Source organism: Eurytemora carolleeae, unplaced genomic scaffold (genome assembly GCF_000591075.1).
Source record: "Eurytemora carolleeae unplaced genomic scaffold, Eaff_2.0 scaffold937, whole genome shotgun sequence".
NCBI lineage: Eukaryota > Metazoa > Arthropoda > Copepoda > Calanoida > Temoridae > Eurytemora > Eurytemora carolleeae.
The window spans coordinates 11,182-21,743 of NW_019402130.1; the positions used below are offsets into that span (position 1 = coordinate 11,182).

At 30.6% G+C, this 10,562-nt stretch overlaps 1 long non-coding RNA gene across 1 annotated transcript in view; it reads right to left on the bottom strand.

The window, feature by feature from the left end:
• Positions 1–244: 244 nt before the first annotated feature.
• The window catches only part of LOC111717951 (uncharacterized), an 18,912-nt gene continuing 8,594 nt past the window's right edge, over positions 245–10,562 (bottom strand). The window contains exon 3 of the long non-coding RNA XR_002768960.1: positions 245–256. This is a non-coding gene — a long non-coding RNA (uncharacterized LOC111717951). The remainder of the gene's footprint in view (positions 257–10,562) is intronic.

Consider the following 10,562-nt stretch of genomic DNA (forward strand, 5'->3'; position numbering starts at 1 on the left):
GTTGTTCTTAAAGGTGTAAAACTATTAAGTGTGTATGTAGGTATATCCGTATGAGTACTGGAGTCGGTACGGGCCAGGGTCTAGTGCCGCCAACTCCGCCGCCGCCAGGCCGAGATTTCAAATCCGCGAAAGTATGCCAGGGATCATCCGGGAAATGCGGGAAATCGAACCGAACGGAGGAGTCCGACCGGGCGGACAGGGCCAGGGAATCCGCGCGATCACACCGGAAGAGGGCGTTAAACTATTAGATTTGCATCTGATAAAAACATCAAAAGCATATTCAGCTTCTGGTACAATTCATACAATTCATACCATCCACTGTCTGAAAGTATATTCAGCTTCTGGTACAATTCATACAATTCATACCATCCACTGTATAAGAGGATATACACTATAGTCATGGGATGAAAGAACCAATAGGATTTAAAAAGGAAAACAGAAGAGTTTATCATACAAAAAAAATATTTATAGGGTAATTTAATAGGACTGTAAGTAAGGCACCATTCATTTTGTGATATGTCCAACGAGATATAGTATATAGACTATATATCTTTATATATAGTTATATAGTATATAGACTATATATTTTTATATATATAGTTATATAGTATATAGACTATATATTTTTATATATATAGTTATATAGTATATAGACTATATATATTTTTATATATAGTTATATAGTATATAGACTATATATCTTTATATATAGTTATATAGTATATAGACTATATATTTTTATATATTAGTATATAGACTATATATTTTTACATAAATTTTTATATATATAGTGTTCAAAGAATTGTAACTAGTGAGGATCGTCATGATGGCGTGAAACATTGTGTTTAGTATAATTTTTTTTTAATAAAAAATGTGAAGTTAAAAACTGAAATATAGTTTTATAGTATATAGACTATAGAGTGATGATGTACGATAATCCTTTACTAATTGTACACTGTACACTGTACAATGTACAGGCCATGTACTCCACTTTCAAAAGTCAATTTGTACGTGAGGGGCTTTCTGAAAAGAATTTTTTAAGCTCAAACAGAAATTGGTTTACAATAAAAAAACTTTAAGGGATTGTAGATATTTAATTTAAATTGATCTTTTTCGTTTATAGAGAGGCATGTACGATACACAAAGGTAAAAGCTAGGTTTGATTATAGGAATGCATTATATCCATAATTTTCTCTTAGAAAATAGATTGTTATAACTATGGTTTCTCTGGAAAGTAACTTACAGAGTTTATGCATTTGAAACAATGGAGGAAATGGTAAGAACTAAACACCTTTTGATCTAGACAAACGACTATATCTCCCACATTATTAAATCTGTAGGCATAGCATTGTTACATATTTTTTCCCATGTGGATTTATTTAGAACTTTTTTTTTCAAAATGCCGATTGCAGATGACTTAAATATAGAATTTGTTTTTCATTAAACCAATGCTATTTTACAAAATGTAATATAACATTTTAACAAAGAGATGTGCTAAAACAGAGAAATTCTTTATTGTTTACAAACGATTCTGAGTAAACTTTAAGATACAAAACCTTCTCAAACACTTGTACTCCGAAAGTGTACTGCACATTTGATGTGTGTACTGTCGTAAGGTCTTTATATCCTTTATTAGTAAAAAGCTAAAAAATTCATCTATCATCCCTTACTGGATATTCACTGTAATTTAAAGGTTGCAAGCTCTTAAGCAAAAGTCAATGAGAATTATGCCAATTATTATTTTTATAAAATCAAAGCTAAGAACACGCGCTATATAGTTCTAAAATGTACATGTTTATATTTGTAAAATCAAAGCTAAGAACAAGCGCTATATAGTTCTAAAATGTACATGTTTATATCTGTAAAATCAAAGCTAAGAACAAGTGCTATATAGTTTAAAATGTACATGTTTATATCGGTAAAATCAAAGCTAAGAACAAGTGCTATATAGTTCTAAAATGTACATGTTTATATCTGTAAAATCAAAGCTAAGAACAAGTGCTATATAGTTCTAAAATGTACATGTTTAGATTATATCGGTAAAATCAAAGCCCACGGCGTTGCTGCACTTCAAAGTCAACCCTGAAAGTGAGATTAAATAACAGTATGTGCGATATATCGCACTTTCTGTGCGATTTTCCTACATGAGTTTTTAGCAGTGCACTTCAAAGTCAACCCTGAAAGCTAAATCTATGTGTAGATGTACACTATGTCTGATCAGAGCTGGGAATTTTTGAATGGTGGATATCGGGATTAATGCTTGATCCACTTTTTTTTCTTAATCTCGAGATTAAATAATGCTTGTTATCCTCTTGTTATTAATCTCCAGATTAATTAACCGACCGGAATTAATCATATCCCATTCTAAAGTTTTCAGCTCAGGTTAATTAACAGATCGGGATTAAGGATATTCTATTCTAAAGTTTTAAACTCAGATGTGATAACTCTGGTATGGAATATCGTTAATCTTGAACACTTGATCTCGATATCCAATAAGTTTCTGTTCATGGTACTCTTCAAAATTTAAAAAATGACCACACGTAGCGGAGATATTCTAGTTATTTTTTATAACTTTCAATTTGTTGAATTGGTTTGCTTTAACTGACAAAACACTCTGATTTAATGGTTCAGTCCTTATCCCAATGAACTGTGACCTATTACAATTAAAATTAAACATAATTTATTTCCTTTTTATCTTTTAACCGAATGCATCTCGCCCTGGTTAGTCTCGGGTGTGAAAAATAATGGAAATTGAAATAATAATTTACCAGGATGGAAAAACGACGATATCTTTCAAATTGTTACTCGGATTAAAATATGTAAGGTATATGGTAGGTTAATGGAAGGTTAATGGAAGTTTAATGGAAGGTTAATGGAAGGTTAATGGAAGTATAGATAGATAGATAGATAGATAGATAGATAGATAGATAGATAGATAGATAGATAGATAGATAATTTCATAGAATTGAAATAAAATTGTGTATTAAAATCTCTCTTTGTCAACACGATAAGCTCTTGTCAAAATACCCCAGTAGCAGGAGAGGGGAGTTTTAAAGGACTGAAAGGGAGTTTTGGAGGAGCAGAGGCAAGTTTTAAAGGACAATTGGGGAGTTTAGAGGACTAGAGGTTAATTTTAGAGGATCAGAGCTGCATGAGTTTTAAAGGACAATTGGGGAGTTTAAAGGACCAGAGGCGAGTTTCAGAGGACAATTGGGGAAGTTAGAGGACGTTTGTTCGATGACGGATAATGTCAGAACTTTAGTTGTATATTCTGATGACGGACAATGTTGGAACTATAGTTGTTTGTTCCAACGACGGAAATGTTGGAATTATAGTTGTTTGTTCCGACAATGAACAATGTTGGAACTATAGTTGTATGTTCTGACGACGGACAATGTTGGAACTATAGTTGTATGTTCTGACGACGGACAATGTTGGAACTATAGTTGTTTGTTTAGATGACGGAAATGTTGGAACTATAGTTGTATGTTCTGACGACGGACAATGTTGGAACTTTAGTTGTTTGTTTCGATGACGAACAATGTTGGAACTGTTCCAACGACGGACAATGTTGGAACGATAGTTCCGACGACTGACAAGACAATGTCGAACGCCTGTCCAGACGTAATACTCGGACAAAATGTTTGTTGGGCTAGTACATTAATATTACATGCTTCTCCGGAGGTTAAAGTGGGGGAATTTGTAAGATGGAGGGAGAGGGAGGGGGAATTAGGATGCAAGGAAGTTTGGATGAGGGGGGGAATATAAGATGGTTATGATGAAGGGGGGGGGGAGAGACAAGAATGTTCTTTGATGTTAAACTATTTAACAATGATTATATAATTCTCTCCTCTTTCTTCTTTTTATTTCTTTTTCCCAACATTTTCCTTCTTTATTATTTTTCCTTTTAAGCTTTTTTTTTTTGCTTTTCTTTCTTCAAAAAATTAGTTTTTAACATTCTATTACTGTCTAGATTGACTTATAAAGAACTCTATTCCTAATCATTTAGTAATAAGCGAACATTACTTTTTATAAATTGATAATTAACGAACAAACTTCTTAATGTAACTTCCATTAACTTGTAATTAATTAACTCTCCTTAATTAATCAGTCAATAATAGTATATCGTAAATAGTTTCTTTAGGAAGTTAATATTTAATGTTTCATTTTTAAATTAGTAAATAGTGAATTTTATTGAATTGTAATTTGAGAACAGTTTCTTTTATAAATTGTAATTTGAGAACAGTCCCTTTTATAATTTACTAGATAGCGCACTGTCCCATTAATAAATTGTAATTAGAGAACAGTCTCTGTTATAATTTACTAGATAGCGCACTGCCCCATTAATAAATTGTAATTAGAGAACAGTCTCTTTTATAATTTACTAGTTAGCGCACTGTCCCCTTTATAAATTGTAATAAGTGAACAGTCCCTTTTATAATTTACTAGTTAGCGCACTGTCCCATTAATAAATTAATTCCCTACTATCCTATCTATACAAGTATATAAGATATGCAAAACCGTAGAAAATGTAAAATTACGGAAAGTAAGCCTCTGCTTTGTTTTCACAGATCTCAAGTCATGCTTTATAGGGCAGTTCAGAATTCTAAAAGAAACACACAGTAGGGTTTTTAAAACTGTGGAATAGGAAGGCGAAATATCACCAATCTTACATCCAATCTTTATGTCTAACAGTCGTCTTCCTATACCACAGTTTTACTGATACCACTTGCATGATTCATCACTCACCTCTGCCCCTTTGGTAAAAGTAAATTCAACCTATGTGAACCATAAAGTCTGACCGCGTCAACCTTGTTCCACCAGCTAGTCCTGTCCATAGAGCTAGGTACAGTACAAACTGGGACCGGAAAGGTTTACCCGGCTCGGAAATTCAAACGTACTACGGCTGCTCCCGTGCCATAGGAACCACTCGAATTACTCTCTATACTCTCTGGTAAACTTTAACTATAAACTTGTTTTTGTCTAAAAGTTCCAAGCTCTCACCCAAAAATCTATAAACATTTTTACAATTAATATTAAAAACAATTAAAATTTTTTAAAAAAGCTCATACATACATAAATAAATATATATATACGATTAAGCTGGCCAAATTGGATGACATTTTTGAAGAAATCCCGAAGTACCCCGGGGGTGACATGAAGGCTAAAAAATTAAATCATAATATAAACACTGGCAACGCCGGGTACACCAGCAAGTACTTAATAATGCTATTTTGAACTGCCCTAGAGCTTGATAATTTGCAAAGTATTCAGAGGCACTACTATTCAGTATTCACAAGTCTGTCTATTCATAAAATATTGAACTTTTTTGTCACTTTTTGACGCTTTGTTTTCTAGTGACAAGCGTAATTGCGTGCACTTGTCTTTAACTACTTGTCATTAAACCATGTATATCTATCTATCTATCTATCTATCTATCTATCTATCTATCTATCTATTTATCTATCTATCTATCTATCTATCTATCTATCTATTTATCTATCTATCTATCTATCTATCTATCTATCTATCTATCTATCTATCTATCTATCTATCTATCTGTCTATCTATCTATCTATCTATCTATGTATATCTATATCTTTCTAAACAAATCTGATCATAAATTAGTTTAGAGTTTGATAAATACTTTTTTTTGTTCAAAAATAATTACGGTTTTACAATTAGAAAATTTTTTTTCTATTAAATTGTTTGTGTGTATGTTTGTGTGCGTGTGTCATTATGTTTGTGGGTCGGTATTTTAATAAAAGAGCGCTCGAGTGTGAGATTTGAAAACTAACATGTTTCAGAGCAATTCCTATCCTCTTAACCATCCTTCCCTTTTGTTTTGTTATTCATTTTTAGATTTGATTAAATTATATAGATGTATATAATAATTTACATAGATAAACTCATTTCTCTATGTTTGGTTGTATATCTATGCATTTTTAGATCTGTTAAGATTATATATATTTATATAATGATTTACATAGATAAACTCATTTCTTTATGTTTGGTTGTATATCTATACATTTTTAGATTTGTTTAAATTATATAGATTTATATAATAATTTACATAGATAAACTTATTTCTGTATGTTTGATTGTATATCTATACATTTTAGATTTATTTAGATTATATAGATTTATATGATGATTTACATAGATAAACTTATTGCTTTATGTTTGTCTGTATATCTATACATTTTTAGATTTATTTAGTTTATATAGATTTATATAATGATTTACATAGATAAACTTATTTCTTTATGTTTGATTGTATATCTATACATTTTAGATCAATGTCTGTCTGTATGTCTATTAACGGGTTTGTATGTTTGGCTTTCTGGTTGAATTTCTTAGTTTAATGCAAATCTGAATGTATATGTACAGGTATAGTTTTATAAACGTCGACCCATTCAACTAAGAATATTTAAAGCAAGACAAAAACATTCCCGTGCTTCTACAGAGTTCCCACATCAAAATTTGAGGCAAATCGGTCCAAGTGTTCATGAGTAATGCTCGGACATCGAAATAAACATAATTATATATTATGTTGCTTAATCTACACATATGGATGCATCATACGGTTTCTTTAATTTGAATTCATTCGCGCGCGTTTTGGTTCTTTGATTTAACAATCTTAAAACTTACTTTTTCATTAAAAACGGACAAACTAGTATGAAAGGGATAAAATAAGGAAAAAATTATGTTTGTTGGGACAAAGACCGAACTGCTAAATCGGCGTGAGCAATGGGAAAGATATTGTCATTTTTCTTTTATTTAAAGTTTTAAATCCCGATGATTTTATTCGTTGTCTTTGCTGAATAAATCCTCAATTCATCATTTTTGCTAAGACAACGGTTTAAAGGGCCAGAGACATTTGAAAAGATTGATGAACTGTTTACTACTTTCCATTCTAATTTTCAATTTTAGCTGAATCCCTTCGATATGGTGTAAAGACGACTTGAGCTTATCTACCTTTAAAGGGTACCGTTCTAATTCTTTCAATGCTACTTTTTCTGATGGAGGTTTTTTTGAAATCCCGGAATGTAACATGAAAACTAGGGGAATCAAAAAGTCGTATTTATAATTTTACAGAATTATACACAAACAGAATGAGGCTTTAATTACGCATACAAATGAAATACCAGATGATTTTGAAAAAAATAAACAACAACTTCAGTCGTCTCTGATGTCTCATATTTTGTGAGTAACCATATGTAAACCTTTATACATATTTTACGTCTGACTGTTTGTCTGTCCATTTCACCGTCTGTCCGTCTGATCTGATCTATATTAATCCTTCATTTACAATTGGATGTAATTGACACAGGCAAGTAGATATAGAAAGTTAGATAGATAGGGTAAAGAAGGCGCACGCTCGTTTTTATATACGCGCATAGAGATAAACAGATATAAAGATAGACAGATAGACAGATAGACAGATATAGATAGACAGATAGACAGATATAAAGATAGACAGATAGACAGATAGACAGATAGACAGATAGACAGATAGACAGATAGACAGATAGACAGATAGACAGATAAACAGATAAACAGATAGACAGATAGACAGATTGACAGATAGACAGATAGACATATAGACAGATAGACAGATTACTCGTTCATGATTTTGATACAGTATAGGTGAGCATTTAATTTTAAAAAGTAAAAACAAACCTGCCTCAAACTATATTTTTCTAAACCCAATATCCTTACAACCTGGTGGTGAAAACTTTGACTGTATGATTTAGTAGAATTCAAACCATGTCAAAGATGTTCGACATCAGATTGCAAAGATAAAGACTAAAAAAATGATAAAACATCTAAATTTTTTGAATTATGAGCACGTTTCATCAAATATTGATTCGGATGGAAAAGTTATTTCTTAACTAGTTTAAGCGGTTTAAAAGAAGTATAGTATTGCAACAATAATATTTCTATATCCTTTCATTAATCTGGATTGTCCATCTGTTTGTATCCAATAAACGTAAATACGTCTAGAGAGAGCGCATTTTTTGTGGCAACTCAAATGACCCCAACAGGCAAGGTTTATAACTGGTCAAAATTTCAAAATTTTGCCTGGAAAAAGTGCCGATTTATCAAAACTATCCCTCAATGTAAACAGAAAAATCCGCGAAATTAAAATATTTTTATTATCCGCTAAATATGCTAGAAACCGACTTTGTAGGGCATTAGTAAATAAAAATTATTTTGACATTATCATGAATGTGTGCAAAACTAAATTGCATAAAAAATATATATTTAAAGAAATAGACTCACAATTGTTTTGCTAAACGGTGTGAAGAAATGCTTAAAATTTGCAGGTGTCTCATTTTTGTGTAAAATTTCTCAGTTTTTGTCTTGAAAATAATAATCTTTATAATTTTCATCTTGTTTACACCATTCTAACCTACACTTAAACATTTAAACATTTAAACAAACACATATTTTCATTTCTTTCTAAGTTCTTTTCTATTTTTATTTTTCCCTTTTTCACTAAATATTCAGACGTTTTTTTATCTATTTGATATTTTTTGATATTTTAAACTATGAATTTTTTTAGATCAAATAGTCTAAAATTAAAATATGTAAGGTTTACACCATTAGGCAAAGATATAGGGATTAGACAATTCGATTATGTGGAAAAACTCGATTCCTTCATATTTTTGAAAGGGGTTTAGTCTGAACATTTTATGAGTTGATCCATAAGAGTTCTATCTGATGTTCCTGTCTAGAGAAATTAATATAAAACTGTGTTAAATCTCTATATATAAAATTTTGTATAAAAATAGTAGGTTTAGACGGATCCTATTTAGCAAATACACAACCAATCTGAAAATGACGATATCACACAGATAAGAAACTTAGGTTTGCTTCTATTATTATTATTTTGTGTAAAGGGGGTTTGAGTGACATGTGGATGGTTAGATGTTATCTGGTAAGTGAGATACAAAGCAGGATGTTCCAATAAATAATCTATAAAATTTGTTAAATTTTTCCATCTTCTTTTTGTTCTTATAAACCTAGATAATTAGATAGATTGATAGATATAGAGATTTATAGATAGAAAGCTAGATATCGAGATTTATAGAAAGATATATAGATATAGAGATATATAGATAGATTGATAGATATAGAGAAATATAGATAGATAGATAGATATAGAGATATATAGATAGATATAAAGATATAGAGATATATAGATAGATAGATAGATATAGAGATATATAGATAGATAGATAAATAAATATTTCAGTTTTTAAACTTAACAATTTATTCTAAAAAGAATTATACTATTGATAAATATACATACATAGATAAATAGATAAATAGATAGATAGATAGATTGAGGGATAGATAGATAAATAAATAGATAGATAGATAGATAAATAGATAGATAGATAGATGATAGATAGATAGATAGATAGATAGATAGACAGATAGACAGATAGATAGATAGATAGATAGATAGATAGATAGATAGATAGATAGACAGATAGATAAATGAGTATAGATGTTATCTCTACCTTGTTTGACAATGTGTATAAAAAATGTTCTGACATGATGAGGAACAGATTTACACTGGATCAATAAAGGATTGAGTACAGGGAGTTCAAAAATACATAAGATGACATCTTCAAGCTCATCTTTTTTTACTACGCTGCAGACCTTCCTAAACATGAGAGACTTAATTTGACTTTGCTCTTCTTTTATCATCACAATCACTATTATTATCACTATCACTATCACTTTCACTTTCACTATCACTTTCACTTTCACTATCACTTTTATTATCACTATCACTATCACTTTTACAATCACTATCACTATTACTATTACTATCACAATCAGTATTATTATCACTATCACTATCACTTTCCCTTTTACTATCACTATCACTTTTACTATCACTATTAGTATCACTATCACTATCACTTTCACTTTCACTATTACTATCACTATCACAATCATTATCGCTATCACTATCTCACTATCACCTTCCTCGCTCACTCATTTACTCACTCACTCCCCCCCCCTTCTGGTTTTTCTACCCTCTTTAATCCCTTGTGTAAACATGTTCTCTGCCCTCCACCTATTTAAATAAGTTGTCAAATTGAAATTGAATCAAAATCTGTGAATTAAAAATTTTAGTTTTTTAGCGTTGAAAATGATTAAAAATAGATTTGTTGGGCCTTGGTTTAGTGTAAACTAGCTAAAAAACCCGCCATTGCCCGTGGAGTTAAAAAAATTTTGGAAAAAAAGCTCAAATGTTTTAGGCCTAAGTCATCCCGAGGGTATCAAAGGGTCCCTCACAAAATATCGTCCAATTTGGTTCAGCCGTTTGACCAGCTATAGCTAAAGTAAATAGAAATACATATAAATGATCGAAGAGCTTTATTTATATGTAATGAGAAGTATAAAGAATACCAAAATAAATACTAATAAAAAATTGAATTTTTAAAATTTTAAAAGTAGAATTTGAATTGAACTTAAAACCGACAAACAACCCTTGAAACAGTAGTTCCAGCTCCATAAATAACTGGTCAAAATTTCAA